Here is an 18,626-nt window from a genome sequence, read left to right on the forward strand (position 1 = left end):
AGGCCTAGGACATGACCATACACAACTGGAGATGTTCTCTGTACATGTGGGATACACTAAATTTATAAAAAATATATTTTTCTTTCTTCAGTAATAAATTAACCTTAGCTAACAATGACTTTTACTTTAGAAACTTTTTAATTTTTTAACTTTCGACTCTTGTAATAACAAATAGTTTAAAACAGAAACATATTGTATAGCTGTACAAAAATGTTTTCTTTATATCCTTATATGACTAGCAGTGCAGATTTTACACTAGCATCACACAAACATGTAATTTGTTGTGTTACAATGCCACAATGGCTATGCGTTCACTAGGAGATAGGAATTTTTCAGTTCCCTCATCATTTTAGAGGACCACTATCCTATACGTGGTCTGTCATTGAAATAACTGTATAAAGCTTCTAAGTGAAAACACAGGGGTAGAACCTCATGACTTAGGGTGTTGGCAATAATTTTTTGGATATAATACCAAACAACAGAAAATAGAAGACAAAATAGACAATTGGGACTATGTCAAACTAAAAATAATTCTGCACAGAAAAGGAAAAGAAATAATCAACCGAGTGAAAGGACAACCTACGAAACAGGAAAAAATTATTTGCAAACCATATACATAAAATATAACTAAAAGGGGGCTAATGTCCAAAATATATAAGAAAGTCCTTCAACTCATTAACAACAACAACAATTTAAAAAACAACAACAAAAAACAACAACAGAAAAACAAATAGAATCTAAATACTCCAATTAAATGATGAGCGAAGGACTTTTCTCCACATACAAATGGCCAACAGGTATATGAAAAAAACCTCAATCTCAGTAATCAGAGAAATACAAATCAACATCATAATGAAACGTCATCTAACAACTGATAGGACTGCTACTGTTAAAAAAAAAAAAAAAAGAATACCAAAAGATAAGTGTAAGCAAGGATATGGAGAAATTATAACCCTGTACTCTGTTGGTTGGTTGAATATAAAATGGTGGTCGCTATGGGAAACACTATGGTGGATCCTCACAAAATTAAAAATAGCACAATCACATAATCCAGCAGTTCTTCTTCTGGGTATGTATCCAAAAGAACTGAAATTAGGACCTCGAAGGAATATCTGCACTCCCATGGTCCTTGCAACATTATTCATAATAGCCACAACATGGAAACAGCTTAAATATCCACTGTTAAAATAAAACAGAGAAACTGAAATTTCACTGGGCAGACAAAACCAGTTTAGTCATACAAACAAAATTTTAATTTAGATCATTTTGTAAGACTAACTTGACCTGGGTTATTTTTGGTTATGCCTCTATAAATCATAAGCAAAACTTAAACTGGTTACTCAGTTTGATGAGGTAACCACTAACCAACTCCCTGTCATTTAAGAAAATTCTAATATTATCACCAATCACTGTGAAGAATAAACAGTCACTGCCTTCTCACTATATAAGCCGCTGTACAACAGTACATCCCTGAGCTCCATGTTTTGGTTAGAGTGTTCTCAGTTTGCAAACTGTCTCTTTTGGCGTGTTACCAAGCTTTTACTAATTACTACTTCAGTGATTCATTGGTTGACTTCTGCTGATGTCTGAACACTTGACACCATTGGTGGGTGAATGGATAAAGATAATATGGTATTTACGTGCCATTATTCAGCCTTAAATAAGAAAGAAATCCTGAATTTGCAACACTGGAGGCCATTAGGCTAAGTGAAACAAGCCAGTCACAGAGGAAGAAATACTGCATAATTCCACTTACATGACTTATTGCAAGTCAGATTCAGAATCAGTGACGAATGGTGTTGCTATGGGCTGGAGGGAAGGGGATATGGGGAGCTGCTGTTCAAAGGGAATAAAGTTTCAGTTACACAAAATGAGTAAGTTCTAGTGATCTGCTGTCTAACTTTAGGCCTACAGTTAACAATACTGTATTGTACACTTAGAAATTTGTGAAGAGGACAAACCTCTTAAATTTTCTTATCCCAATGAAAAGAAACTGACACACGATTAAGAAAAATAATACCTACTTTAGGATAAGATCAGACCCCTCTCCTTGAAAAGGTGGTGAAGGAGGATACATTGGGTTCTGGAAGAGCCAGTTTGAGCGCAGAGCTGGAGGGAGGGAGCCCAACGGCCTACACCTGCCTCCCCTTAATTTGCAGCATCCGGCCCCACCCCTCGGGTGTTTGCAGGTGGTGAGCTCTGCAGGTAAGCCTGGAACAGGGAGGGTCAGGGAGTGAGTGCTTGCGGGGCATGACGGGAAGCTTCGCCGCCCCTTTGCCCTTGCATCCTCTGTCCACTCCTCCCTACATCCCGCACCTGTTGGTGAGCAGCAGCACCTGAGGACCAAGTCAGTACATGGGAGCTCAAGTCTAACCATAAAGGGGCCTACTAGACCTCAGAAAGAGGCATTGAACATACTGATGAAGTACAAAATAAAATAGACTAACGAACAAACCAGTGAGGAGATTTTGAAAGTAGAAGAACAACATAACAAACTCTGCCAACCGTTTTGCTTTTGTTTTTGTTTTTAAGAGGTCAGAATTAATCACCCAAGTCCCAAATTTTGGTATAACTTCGTCAGCCATCCACAAGTGTCTGCACTGCTGGGGGAGGAGGCACTGCATTATGCGACAAGAGCTGAAGTGACAGAATTTGAAGACACTAAATCAAGTTACAGAACAGATTTTTTTTTCATCTTGATGAAAAGTCTTACTTCATAAATAAAGTTCTTTCCTTAAGAATTTCTTCTGAGTGAGAGCAGTGACCCATCTTCAAAGTCCACTGAAACCAAATGGGAATCTGGGATATGATGACACGTTCAAGTCCAACACAGAATAAAACCAGCAGGAAAAGACAGCAAGAGGGACCAGAGAGCTTCTTTACCTGGTTTCGTGACAGTTCTGATGCAGGTGCAGATGAGTTAGAAGTCATCAAAGACGATCCCTGGCCACATCTATTACAGTACCACTTCGTTCCTGGCGAGGATGATGAAGGGGAAGGAGAACATATGATCATAAGGAAGAGGGACTGGAAGTTACTAATGAAGACGCGGATGGCGATGGAAGTGAGTAAGATGAAGATGATGATGGGGGCGGGGGAGGGCAACATGAAGGAAATTACTAATGGGGCACTGATGGTTTCCTACCTTCCTTTTAAAATTACCTTCAGACCCAGGGAGCAAATTGCAGTGTTTTCTTTTCGCGTCTTATACTCAGTTGCTGTGTTTTCAAAGTCTCATGGTTCTCAACTAATTTGGGGGATAAATACTTTGAGCAGAATTAGGTAGGAAAAAAATCTCTACCTCTTCTCCAAATTCTTTTTTTATCCCTTCCTGTCTCAACAAACACTTCAACAAATCAACACCACCATGCTTTGTGGGAGGGAAAAAAACAAAAACAAAAGCTCTGTGGGAAGCAGGAGGGCGCTAGGCCCTTGTGTAGTAGTGTATGGAAGTCCAGTGCTTTTCCTCCTTTCTCTGTATATTGGACTCCGAGATTACACCATGTCTCTATGTGAATATGGAAAGTTAGCTTTCACCAACATGTATCTGTTTACTTTCTCTTGTTCAAAAGAAAAAAAGAAAACCTTAAAAATTGAGTTTAAAAAGAACAGCAAAGGGTGTGTTTGAGATGTTTGGGTGGGTCAAGTGGGCATTTTGACAATGGCGTCTTTGGCATGTTTAGTTGTGATGTTTAACTGACATCCTTGCAGTTTAAGATGACATTTTTAAAATAAAATTCTCTCCCAATGATGATTTGAGCCCTGCCACTCAATGGGAGACTCAACTGAACCTGTAGAACCCTATTCAGTATTGACATCCTCTATTGTAATTTTGTTCCAGTTTATTTTTAAATTTTCTTTTTGGTTTGCTGGAAAGGAAAGAGGATACTGAGTTTTAAAAGTACACAAGTCTCTTTGTTACAATAAAACTAATTGTGTACACAAAGGATTTGATGCATTTCCTAAAAAAAAATACGCTTAACATGACTTCCTCTGTTTGACTTGTATAACATATTGTCAAACTTTGTCACCCTAATTCTATATTTTTTGATACACACTTTGCAGGATGACCTTAGGTTGCTGTGGATTGAGTAAAGGACTTTGAATCAATGTATCAATGTCTCCATAGCTGGGAAACATTATGGACACATTGTACCATCAGTTTCTAAAAATTTTCATATCACTTGGGATTCCAGATTGCTCAAAATTCAATTCTGAGTATGTATGTTGTATCCTTGATTTATATCTCAAATTGGCATTTTAAGAAATGGACCTTTGTTGATCTATATGTAATAACAATAATAATGGCTCCTACCATCATCAGACAGATCTGGTCATCTAATGCCAAATAACACATGGGGCAATTGCTGGCAGGTCTTCATTGGCATTATAAAATGTAGCCGAGAAGACAGACATTCAGAGTAAGAAGTCTGTATTGATGGTAAGAAACTCAAGTTAGGAGTACGTTTGTCTCTATCAGCAATTTGGCATACAGCTCTCAAATGAGACCCATCTTTGTGAATCTGGGGGAGATGATGGGCTCTGCTCTCTGCCACAAGTCATCGTGCATAGAATAACATTTTGAGAAGCTACCTAAATGTGTAAGCTTTTTCATGCTGTAAAATACAGTAGCTAAAATTAAGTGCCACTTAACTTTTTCACAAGTGACTTAGTGGACAATCTGGTCAAATTCAAAGCTCTTCAATGTGTAAAACTTTGTAAATGAAACTATTCCATCAATAAGCAATAAACAAAAATCTGTCTAGATATATAATGGGTAATTTCTGCACAGGTCTCTGTGTAGTACATACATCACTATATACTGGTCAGCAATCTTGCTCTAATAAAGGAACATAATCTATTTTTTAAAAAAAAGATAACATGAGATTTCTTGGTAAATTGACACAGTACAAAGCTATCACTGTCTACCTTAGGATCCTCTCCCAGCTCATGCCTAGACCAGTAGCCCTAAATAGGGGTGATTTGTTGCATCAGCCATTTGGGAACGTGTTGCTCCTCAAAAGGGAAAACTAGGACTATACCACAAGCTAAAAGCCATAGCTATCCTTTATAGGTTTGGCATGAAACTAGATTTGGAGATGGCTGATTAAAAGAGTTTAGATATAGCATTGGCCTGGGGAGGGTTATCCTAAATTTTATGATATAATTCCCTGGAATGGACCTCAGCAGTTGGTCACACTAACTGGTATAATGCCTCCTAGAACCAAGGAAAAGTGATAGCCCATACTGAATAAAGATGAGATGCTAGATTTCCCTCATAAATGGTCAAGGAAGAGCCATTCTGGATTGGATGTATTACTTGCAGTCACATGACCCACAAAATGATAATGTTCCGCAGGAATACCAAAACCCTGAGCAATTCGGTGGTAAGAGAGTCACTCTTTCTCATACTAGAACTGAAATGAGGAGAGGCTGTTACAGAACTTGTTCACTAGAAACAAGCCAATAGAGACCAGGCAGTGGTGCTTCACCCCCGGAAGAGAAGTGATTGTAGCCATAACGATGACTGGCAACGTTCCAGCGGCAGCCAAGGGTTATAGATACAGTTAACAAAACACAACCTTTGCAGGGAAATCCCAGGCAGATAGCCAAAATGTTACCGTTTATATGCCAAGCAGAAATCATGCGAGGAAAATCAAGGGGCTTAAAGCAGTTGGTCATTTAAAAGTCATGACCCTTTCCCCAGTTTCTAGAGCTAAGCCAGTTATTGGACTTAGAACCCATTGACTGTAGAGGCCAGTAGAAAAGACCATGTAAAACCATAGTTAATATACACGTGATAGATATCCTAGTCCTTAAGTGGAGACCTTAGAGTATTTCCTTTGGTAACTGTGGACTTGGGAGGAGTAGATTCCCAGGTGGATTCAGAGACGTTAGAAATGGGTCTGTGTTTACACTAATACCTGGAGACCTAAAGCATCATCATTTCATAATGGCACTTCCCTATTAAAAATGGGGTATATTGGAACATATGTGGACAGAGAGGAGGTAATAAATGGGTCCTAGCTAAGAGCTGGCTTACAGATATGACAGTGGAGAGAGCTGGTTGCCATTTAATCACAGTGTTTCTTTCTTCTACACAGGAAGAATTATCATGGTAGGAAATTCTAGGGGAAATCTTCAGAAACTACTCTTCCCTGCACAAGAAAGTAATTAAAAAACAATACTGCATCCCAGGTGCCATTTTTTTATTAGTTTCAGGTGTACAAAACAATGTACTAGTTAGACATTTATACCCCTCACAAAGTGATAGCCCCACTCCCCCAATCTATTACCCCTCTGACATTACACACAGCCCTTATATTTGCACTGTCCAAGGTGACTTTGAAAATACAAATGCCACCCTCAATAATTTAGAAGAGGTAAGAATAGTGGTTCTCATCATATCTGCTTCGATTCTCCAGTCTGACTCCTGTAGAAATAGGATGATGCTGGAGGATCACCATAGACTTCAGCAAGCTCAACCTAATGGTAGCCCAAATCTCAAATACCTTTGCTAAAAATTAATATAGCCTCAGTTATGGGATGTGTGACCATTGTTTGGAAAGTGTGTGTTTTTTTTTATCTTTGTGACAAAAGATAATCAAAACTAGTTCACATTCATATGGAATAAACAAAAAAATACAGTCACCATTTTTTTTCCAGTGCTGTATTAAGTCTTCCATTTGTCTTAATTTAGTCAGAAGAGGTATGAACTATCTGAATTCCACAAACCATCACTGATACACAAGTGAAGTGGTACGTCTGAAATGTATTGCGATGAGGGCCAATGTATACAAGTAAGACACATGTGGGGGAAGCCTGGATGCTCGTGATACCCATCACTGTGTCTTTTATTATCTCATGTCTATGGAAATCCATTAGGACCAGATGAACGAGGACAATCTTAATTTGGTTTATTGATGGTTTGTTTGTCTTGGTATGAGGGTGCAAGTCAAAACAGTAATGACCGCAATATACTACCATAACTGTTAGCCTTGAGAAATGGTGACAAGGTGAAATCTTCCCAATGGTCATAATTTCAAAATGTGAACCTGACTATCCACTTTGCATGGACAGATAGTGGCCCAAGGAGAGAATAAAAATAGATTCATGGGTAGTAGTGAATGGCTGGGAAACAGTCGTTCAGGATTCAGGAAGGAAAAAAAAAAATTGCAATATTGAGAAAACACAGGCTTGGCTATAGGCATATGATGCATGAACATGTCATATACGTTGTTCAGCTAGAATGCATACACCTCTGAAAAAGGACCAATCCACCAAGAAGCAAAAATGTCCCAGCAAGGGGGCCTTCCAAAGCCTTGTGATTGGCTCCTCACAGCCTGGCACAACGGGCACATGAATGAAATGGCTCCAGTGGCAGCCAGAGGGTGGTGCCCGCGTCCACCAGCATTGGTTTATATGACCAGTGCTTGTCTAGCTACTGCTATGGCCAGAAACAGAAAACAGTGGCAGGCCATGGCAGCATCCCTTAAGGAAACCAACGGCGGCTTGCTCATAAAGGACCAGTGATTTGTTCTCAAGGAATAGCTATGTGTATGTGTCTGGGTGTTTGTATAATATATCTTTACTACCTGCACAGCCTCAATACTTCCAAGGATGTACTTGACCTATAGGCATCCGATTATACTTAAACTTGCACGAGTGCAGGGGAACTACTTCACAGAAAAAAAAAAATAAAATAAAATAAATAAATAAAGCAGAGGAAGGGGCTGATGATGGTGATCTCACACTTCCAGGTTTGATAGCTGTTCCAAGAGGAGTCCTTTTCACTCCAACAAACACACACCCTGATCATCTGAAAGAATAATTGTGACTAAGAATGGCTACGAAACGGTCACAGGAACAAGTGCGGAGTGATCTCGAATATAATCCAATTGCTACCTGGACATCTGGTGAGTGAAGGAGTTATTAGGGAAATGTGAGCCTTTTCTAGCAATGTGATTCTCATCCCTCAGTAGACCTTTTGTTTTTATGGACGAGGGTAGGGCATTCATTTCATCATCAGCAACAACGTATCGCATGCCTACTGTGATTTGGACAATGGGATAATTTCTGAAGAAAAAAGACATGAGCCCGGATCTGTAATTTCTCAGAAAACTAGTGGGCTCAGATATCCATCTGCCAATACCTGTAGCACATAACCTTACTGACCTATGTACTGTTCGATGACCTGCTCACGTGCTTCCTTTAGGAGAGTGTCTTATAAGTTCTATTCCCCCGGGTGTTAATCTGTCACTGGAAACAGTTTCAACCATAATTTTCTCACTCTTGATCATGTCTCACCCACATGACCCAGCAAAACAAATTACAGTGTTCCTATTTTATTGATTTGACCTTGAGCCTTTGTAGATCTTACTTCTCTAATTAGTCTGTAAAGAGAAAGGGCAATTTATAGATTCATGGAATAGCATCAGGACAGAGGAAACATTTTTATCAATTTTGGAACCCAAGGGGATTTCAGAACTGTCAGTGTGATGAGTTGGGTTTAAAATTGGCAGATCTTATATTAAAAGTCTTCTGACAACACAGTCCCTGCTCAAGGCATCTCAGAATAACCATAGTGTTGTTTATCAGAAATGCTGAAATACATAGGAAATGACAAATTATTTTATATTTTCATATTACAATGTTGAACATTCTATTACTTGTCATTCTTAAAGCTACTGTCCTATTTAAAGTACTAATCACTGCTTGCCTGTAAACCTTCAAAGCTTCTCTTACTAGGACTCTGGCCTTTCTCAGATGACCCTCCCATGAAACAATATGTACTTCATGTGACTTTCCTTTTTCGGAATTACATGGGTTCCTCATGTGTACTTAGTAGTTTTAAAATATTTTTCAAATATAGTAGACTTTTATTCTACAAAGGCAATATCACCTAAAACTTTATTATATGAAAAACAGACACTTCTAATTCTGGCTATGATGGAATAATTGGTACTGGAATAACCCTCCAGGTATAAACAAATATGAAACTGAACAAAAATATATGAAGCAACTGCTTTTGGGCATTGAACCACAGGCAGCACAACACTGCAATTTCAGAAACACATCTTAAAGTGAATGAATAAGCACATTCTATACAGAATGGATATCTGGAAAGAACTAAACACATTGTGTTGTTTTACTCTAATAAAATGTGCACATACATTTATATTATGCTTCCGAAATGTATCTATTCATAGCATATGTCTTTGACTCATGTAAAGAAGTGTTAGCCCTTTCTACTTTGAAAAAAAATATTTTATGATGATTGATTATTCATTATTTTAACGTATTTTATATTTCATTATAATAAAATTTCCATTTATATTAAAATACTTTTATTTTAATCTTTGCAAGCAAATGTTTCATGAAGGCAGCAATTTTACCTGTCTTGTATTCTTCTATATCCCTATACTATAGTCCAACGCCAGGCACTTTTTAGGTACTCAATACATATATGCTGAATTGTTAATGAAAGCATACTAATAGTTTTTTTTTTTTTTTTCTCAAACAGATACCCAGTAGAATATGGTGGATGAAATTGTTTTTCTATGAAGATACTTTAATAAAAACATTAATCAATAGTACCAATATATGTATGTGATTATACAGTATAATATACTTACAGTACTTACGTGACATACAAATGTACATATGTATATAAATGTGAAGTACCTCAGACTCCTTAACTCTTAGCTCTGCAAATGATCTCAGAGTATCCAGTACAGTTCTATTATTTTAAAAGGCATTTGAAGTTGTGATAGAGATGTAACTGTATATATGTATATGTAACACATATATTATTATTTATAGTTAAGAAAGCTATGTTAACCTTTTGTTCTTTTGCAGAGTTGGTAGGAAGATAAGCAACAATAACAAAAATAACAATTTAAGTGAAAGGAAAACAAGGCACAAAACATTATTTTACAGAACATGACAGGACAGATGCAATTCATGCAAAATAAGAAGTGGAACTGTAAACGAAACCTTTTCTACAATACATACAAATGAATTATAGTTTAAAACAGCATTCATTCAAAAAATATTCTGAGTACCCATAATATGCTAGGAACTATAGAAAGAACTGGGCCTTTCCCTGTGAACAAGTTATACGAACACATCTGCCTTCATGGAACTTACCTTCCACTAGTGGAAAATACGTAATAAGCAATAAATAGATACAATAAATTAAATATTATGTTGAAGATACTAAGTATTTTGGAAGATGTAAAGAAAGTGAATTTAGGAATACTAGACACAAGAGCAAATTGAATTTATGAATAGAATATGAGAGGGAGAGTGGTATTTGAGCCATAAGAGGATATTCGAGAAAAGATTGAAACACGTGAGGGTTTTGGCCACATGACTATTTTTCTAAGAAGCATTTTAAGTAAAGAGGAAAACCTGGCCTAAGTCTCTAAGATACGAGTACGTGTGGTGCGTTCGAAGATCAACAAGGAGGTCCAGGCGCAGGCAGGACAGTGAGGGAGGGGCGGGGAAGTAGGTGAGAAGGGCCAAAATATTGCTGTTTTGCAAAGATATTTCATATTGGGTCATGTTCACTACATATTGCAAGGACCATGAATAGACTATCAACTCCAAAATTTGATGATTTAAACTTATAAGAACAAATGATTACAGTTAACAAAATTGGGTCTCACAGGAATAATAATGGAAGGTGCAGTGTGTCGTGCTCGGTTTACAAATTTAGTATCAAAAGATCATGAAAAAATTCAGGTGTCCTTATTCAGATTTTACGTAGGAGAACTTCATCTCTTGTAGTCTATAGTGACAAAATGGGATGTTACAATAATGTAGCATCTTTAGGTGCCTTTTAAAGGAAGTCTATTCTGTGTTGGGCTTTAATAGCTCACAAACCATAGTGTGTGGCGGAAGTTAGGATATTGCTTTTTTACTTTTAATCCAAATCTTTAATCCCTCTAGTATTTATAAAAGAAAAAGCAATTGGATTCTTTGGCTTTGTGAAAGTTAAAGCCCCCTGTCCTTTTATTTAGTAACAAGTGGCTCATAACGTTTGATCTGTTGAGCTACAAAAGAATAGAACTTCAATATGAACATCATACAGAACCCTCACCATTCATTCTTTTGTTCCACGGGGCCACTGCTTTCAGCTGTTAAAAGCACTTCTTTTACATCATTTTCTGAGTTGTTACCTTTACTGAAAAGCTTTCTGTCCATGAATTTTGCAACTACTCTAAATCAGGTGACAGCGTAACAGTAGAGGTCTTTGAAAATGTTGCTTTGCTCTTATTTTTCTTGACTAAAAATCAAGTACCCAGGATAAAATATCAATACTATCACATAGTGAATGCACCAAGAAAATTATGTAAGTATACAAATATTCAGGAAACAATCAGCAATTGTATGTTAAATTTGTAATCGTCTACATTAGAGAGTATAAAATTAGTATAAAATTGCTTCATATTTGCAGCTCTGTTGCTTAGTGCATACACATTTAGGATGACTATGGCTTCTTGAAAGATTGCTCCTTTTATCATAATATTGCATTCTTTAATGTCTGTGGCAATTTCATTTGCTCTATAGACTACTTAATTTGAAGATGACCCATTTTTTTAAAATAATATTTTCATGATATACATTCCCATAATTTACTTACAATCTGACTATAATGTAATATTTGAAGTGAGTTTATTTTGTGGATAGATTATGTATTTAAATTCACTCTGCCAATCTATGTCTTTTCATTGGTGTGTTTAAATTTTTACATTTAATGTAATTGTTAATACTCTAGAGCTTAATTTTGCCATTTTATTTTTGTTTTGATGTTGTAGTTTTTGTTCCTTTGTTTCCTTTTACCTACCTTTTTGTGAGCTACCTAAACATTTGTTAAAGTTTAAATTTTACATTTAACTTATTTTTTTATTTGTTTACAGTGTTTATTAGCATTGTATTTGTATAGTATTTGTATAGGTTTTTAATAGTTATTCTGGGTATTACTATATATTTTTCTCTACTAGATTTATTATTATTTTTTGAAAGAAGTGGATTTTGAGGAGAAAAAACATGTAGCTGAGATGTATGGAGTAGAAAATAAATATAAATGTAAGCGGATTTGCTGATTTGATGTTATCATATTGCTATAATTAAAGCCTTTGCAAAATTAATTTATCATTTGGTAGGATTAGTAAAAGTAAACTTAAAATATGCATTCAAAAAATTTGGGAGATTATAAAAGTTTAAAACAAGTACTACCTAAAATATTTAAGATAACAACTTTACCTTTGTTATGCTAATTGCAAAACAGAAGCAAATATGCATCCAAAGCAGAAGTGAGCTACACATCTACAAATGACCTAAAAACATTTTTACTATCTCTCATTTAGACAAAAAAAGGGTGTACTTCATATCAGCAAAGAGCATAATTCCATATGTGTAGTTAACTTACATTGGGTGCCTATAACTGTACAATACAGAAAAAATTTCAGCAAGATGTATAAGATTCTCAGATACAGTTACAAAATTAGGATTCTCAAATTAGATATTAATTTATCTCTTATTCATAACCATAAGTGAATAGAATAAATAGAATATTATTAAAATTTTCTATTATAATTTGTGAAAATGTTATCTCAAATAACTAGAAAGTGAATAAAGAATACAGGGTATGGCTATAAAGCGATTATTTTGTAATAATGAGTTTGAGATTAACTGCAAAACTTTCACTCACCTATATTATCATAAGAACATTATTTTGAATGGAAAAGCTTTTTTTCTTCACATTAGTATTATAAATAATTATTTTTCTCTAGTGCATTTAATCAAGGATTTAGATTTACTAATGCTATTCATATATTATTTTAATATATTTCTAGATAAATTGAAGTTCAGGTTTTTTGATACTTGCATTACTTATGAAAATATTTCCTAATTTTGAAATAATCTGCATAGCAATAAGACTTAATAAACTTTTATGTTATTTATTATTGCATTATATTTTAAAAATGCATATGCCTTGCAAATTTTTTATTTTTTATTGAAGAACTTAGGTTTTCTGCATTGACGTTAAAAACATAATTTTTTGCACCGCAAAAAGTTTATGTGTATATGCATGGATTTAATCTTGTTAGTAATATTATTTAAATCATTATTAATTGACCTAGTTTAAGCTTTGCCAAATTGCCCATATGGTCACATGCGAAAATAAACTCATAAAAAAAAACTCATATATTATGTCATATGGCATTAAATGTATATGGCTGTCAACAAAATAAGATGTGCTGTTCAGAACAACCATCTCTTAATATACAGGTTTGTTTCTCCAGGGTTTCTTGCTGATTCCCTGGCCACTTACATTTTGCCGTGGATTGTTATGTGAAACCATGTAATCTTGGAAGGAAATTAGGTAATTATTTGAAAGAGAAAAGGGATTGTTCCCTTTGTAGAATTTGTCAAACAGTACTCTTTTAACCTGATATTCAAAAATGATGCCGCCTGTTTAAAAGTTAATGCAAGATACAAAAATCCATTGAAATACCCTAAGATTATGAAAACAAGATTAGTTTTTATCATTCATAAAATTCTAGTGTCCATGACCACTAAAGTAATGTCTGATCATTGTTGCATAATCAGTCTGTGATTTCCAATGAGAAAATTTGAATATTTTATAAATGTGTCTTATACTTCTCCAGTGCATAATTCTCAAAAATTATTTTTTCTTTAATCGCCTTGATTATTTATCCCCAGTTATTTTTTTTACAACACAACTTCTCTTAGCTTCATCTTAGTATGTTTTTACATAGGCATCTTGAATGAGAAATTATGTGGGCTCTGTATAAGTACTTGTTCCCTCTTATTGCTCTTCCTGTTGCTTTTAGAATCCTCAATCAAGTGTGAGGTTGGAAGGCTGGTCTATTTAACCAGGCTCTAGTTAATACAGTAAGCCTTGGTGTAATTTCATGCTCACCTTATCTCCAGCATTTACTATATTTCCTGGAACATAATAGTTACTCAGTTAAAACTTGTTGAATGAAACAACTGAAAACCCCATCAACAGACAATTGGATAAAGAAATTGCAGTACATACGCATATATACAGTGAAATATTAGTCTGCCATAAAAAATAATGAAATCTTACCATTTGCAACAACATGGATGGATGTAGAAGGATTTATGCTAAGTGAAATAAATCAAAAAAGAGAAAGACAAATACCATATGATCTCACTTATATGTGGAATCTAAAGGATGAAATAAACAAACAAAACAGAAACAGACTGATAGATACAGAGAACAAACTGATGATTACTAGATGGGAGTGGGGTTGGTGGCTGGATGAGAAAGGTGAAGGGATTAAGAAGTACAAATTGGTAGTTACTAAAGAGTCATGGGATGTAAAGTACAGTGCAAGGAATATAGTCAGCAATATTGTAAAAACTATGTATAGTGTCAAATGGGCACTGGACTTATGGGGGGATTGCTTCATAAACAACATATATGTCTAACCACTAAGCTGTACACCCAAAACTAATATAAAATAATATTGAATGTAAACTATAATTTTTAGACATATTAGTCACATGGAGGTAAAGAACAGCATAGGAAATATAGTCAATGATATTGTAATAACTGTGTACAGGGTAAGATGGGTAATAAACCTATTGGGGTTATCACTTTGTGAGGTATATAAATGTCTAATCACTATGTTGTTTTGTACACCTTAAACTAAAAAAAAATAAAAACCTTGTTGAATGAATGGATATGTAAATAAGGAATGAATGGATGAATGAATGAGTGAATGAATGAATGAAGGGTGTCACTATTCCCTATTTATCCAAGGTTCCCTTGCTCCTCTTTTACATTTACACATCCTTTAAAAATATTTATGTGTGTGTGTGTGTGTAATTTGAAGTAACTTACAATTGAAGAATCTCAGTATTAATATATCTAAGATTTAAATGATAAAACTCTTTGTCTTTTTTCCTTCTTAATATGGACTTTACATTTTAGCAAAAAAATAAACCACATTTTTTATTTGTTTGGTACTGGGCTGCTTTTATTACTGCTAATGATTATTGTCTTTGAATGAATGGAGCAACAAAAAATAGCTCACATACAATATAAGGCATTCTTTATATTAATATGAAGGCCTGACAAGTTCACAAACTTATTGCAACGATGTTGCTAACATTTTTTTTATATCAGAGGGATCATTTATTATGCATTTGTACCAGCTGGACAAAGAGTTAACCAAGTTTACAATTGTTGAAGTGCTGAAAAGGCTGCATGAAAAAGTTAGATGATTTGAACTTTTCGCCAACAATTCATGGCTCTTGCATCACGACAATGCACCAGCTCATAGGGCACTGTCTGTGAGGGATTTTTTAGCCAGTAAACAAATAACTGTATTGGAACACCCTCCCTACTCACCTGACCTAGCCCCCAATGACTTCTTTCTTTACCTGAAGATAAAGGAAATATTGAAAGGAAGAGATTTTGATGACATTCAGGACATCAAGGGTAATATGATGACAGCTCTGGGGCCATTCCAGAAAAAGAGTTCCAAATTGCTTTGAAGGGTGGACTAGGTGCTGGCATCGGTGCACATATTCCCAAGGGGAGTACTTCGAAGGTGACCGTAGTGACATTCAGCAGTGAGATATGCAGTGCTTTTTCTAGAATGAGTTCACGAACGTATACTATTTTTTAAGCCAAAAAAGAAAAAAGAAAAAAGGTCAATCTCCATTTTGGGTAGACAAAATGAAAAAAAACACATTAATAAAAGCTAACAACTTAGGAAGACAAGAATCTTCTTGGAAAGATAAAATGCTTCATTACATTTAGTTCAAAATATTAAAAAAAAAGGTTTCTAAAGACACTATAGAAATATTATTAAGTGTCCTGTTTGGAAGCAGTTTCTTCTCTGTATGAATGCTAAACTGCTTATGATGTAAAAAGAGAAAATAACCAAGGACAAATTTCTTTGTTGTAATGTTGTCATAGGAATTATACAGCACATTAGAGACTGCAGTCAAGGCTTCATATTTCCAAAGGCTAAGATCTTGAATAAAATAGTATTTGGACTCTACAGCTTCTTTCAGACAAAGTCCCTCTACCAGTCAGTAGTCGTCTGAGATTCTATAACTATTCCTTGATGATAATATAAGTTTAATGGAGCCAACATCAAAAGTCCAAAACATAACATTGACATACATAATATCCACATTTGCAAGTAAGCATTTCACTATTTATTTCATTTGCAAATTTTCAAGTAGCTTAAAAAAATTACAAAATCAGCCACAGTTGTTAATTCTTTCCTTTAAAATTTGTATAAGTCTAAACTTTTCTATATTTTTTCAAATCCCAGTAATTATGAATAAATAGAAGTAGAAATACACTTTGAAGTGGAACTTCTCAAGTCTGTGCCTGTAAATTCTAAATGAATTCCAGTATTAAAATTGTAAACAATGAATAAAGTATAAGTTAAAGGGATATCCTTATTAGCAATTCATATCTATTTTTATCTATTGCACCATACAAAGAAGAATATAGAACTATGACTTTTAACAATGTGAGATGGAAAAACTTTGGTACTTCTCAATCAATCTAAATGGTATTTGGTAATTTCAGAATGACAGAGGGGTGAGAGATGTCAGAGAGAAAAATCCAATAAGCTAATATCTTTGGGAAGATAAATCCTGTTTAAAAAGAAAGGATATATCTAACATCTTTGGGAAAAGAAATCCTTTTAAAGAAGGAATCATTCATTGGAAAGGTACCAAAACACAATCATTGAAGCTGAATTAAAAATGTGGGTTTATATAAGGATAAAAGGGGAACCCCTTGGAGACGAAAGGAAGTGTATTTTAATTCATTCTGAACTGGAGAGTCACTGAAGCTTTTCTGTCTCTTTCTCTTCACGTATCTGTCTCACCTTTAGCTCTTACCTATTTCAAAGTGCCAACATTTAACCTTGTTTCTCGGGATTGGTTTATCTGCTCATTTAGTGTCTTAAACAAAGCCTATTATGACCGCACCAAAGAGAAAACCTCAGTCACTGGTAACTCAGTCGAGGTAACTTAGTTACCTTTTTGTTCAGTGCCACACAGTCACGGGTCTTTGTGTGCATGTTCAAAACATATATGATTTAAACTGCAATTGTTCTTAATTGTGCCAAATATCCCACCAGCTTTCCATGAGGAGTAGGAGTAAAGTTATTTCAGATCTTTTATTCTAAGACTGTAAGACTTTTTCTTTAAGAAAAAATAAAGTGTATGAGTGAACAGTTTTTAACACCTCTAGTACTTTAAAATCTCTTAGTTGGGTTGGAAGTTATAAATTAATTTCACAACTGATGCTTAAAAACTATGTTTATTTCTCAATTTGTTAATTACATTGGAAATAGAAAATGTATTTTAAAAATGTCCATCAATTTATCTGTTAAAATATATGCTCATATGTGTTTAATCCTTTTATATCATCTTTTATAAATTGGTGCATGCTAATTTTACTTTAACTTCTTATCTGTATTTCGATTCTCTAACCTTATCTAGTTCTAACTAGCAGTCATAAAACTAAATTAGCTGTTCTGTCTGTGGCATAACTTCACTTAGAGAACTGTAGAAAATACTATATTCTATAATTCGCAAATAGAGAAACTGGAAAATAATTTTATATAAACAACTTACAGAGAACAAATATCCCACTTGGCAAAGTCTTATATTTTTAAAACAAATAGTACTCAAATTTTTGATATGAATTATTGAACAAATAGATCTAGAACAGCTAGTATGGTAATAAAATTTTCAGTTTTCAAATGCATAAATTCAATTAATAGTTGTATCAAGGATTTATCAATTGAACGTTTGAGTTTTTAAAATAAGAAAGTATAATGATTAATTATATAGTGTGCCTATAAGGAATACAACCAACCTGTTTTTTCCTAGTATCAAGAACTATAAGTTTTTGTTTCTTCATGTGTTTGTCTTACACTCATAGACACAGACAATAGTTTAGTGGTTACCAGAGGGTAAGGGGAGAGGGAGGTTCTAGAAGAGGGTAAAGGGGATCTATATATGGTGATGGAAAGAGAACTGACTCTGGGTGGTGAACACACAATGTGATATATAGATGATGTAATGCAGAATTGTACACCTGAAATCTATGTAACTTTATTAACAATTGTCACCCCAATAAACTTTAATTTACAAAAAAGAACTATAATTCAAACATATTTGTTATGGTTGAATAAAAGGTTTAGAAATGATTTTGATTACATGAAAATATTGTAGCTTATAAAATAAAAGCACACTAAATATATGTGATAGAGTTCACCAGCATGAAATAAGTGACATTTATCATTATATCAGATGGTTGCTGAACTTACCATGGTGATCACTTCTTTAGGTATATAAATGTCAAATAACTATGGTGTACACATGAAACTAATATAATATTGTATGTTAGCTATATTCTGATAAAAACTTTAAAAAACATTGTGTTTATCAAACAAAACAAAATTTGTTTTTGACATTTCTGTTTAGCTCAGTTTTCAGCATGGCTATGTAGTTAGTTAACTATGTTGAATGTACTGTCTTACAGTAAATACTTCTTCATATTAATAAAAATCACAAAGGAGAAT

At 34.5% G+C, this 18,626-nt stretch overlaps 1 pseudogene; it reads left to right on the forward strand.

Annotated features, from left to right (window-relative positions):
- Positions 1-2,250: 2,250 nt before the first annotated feature.
- LOC109436384 (protein SET-like) lies at positions 2,251-3,123 on the forward strand (annotated as a pseudogene).
- Positions 3,124-18,626: the final 15,503 nt, after the last annotated feature.

This window comes from Rhinolophus sinicus, chromosome 16 (genome assembly GCF_057876585.1).
Source record: "Rhinolophus sinicus isolate RSI-liver-muscle chromosome 16, RSI-T2T, whole genome shotgun sequence".
Taxonomy (NCBI): Eukaryota; Metazoa; Chordata; class Mammalia; order Chiroptera; family Rhinolophidae; genus Rhinolophus; species Rhinolophus sinicus.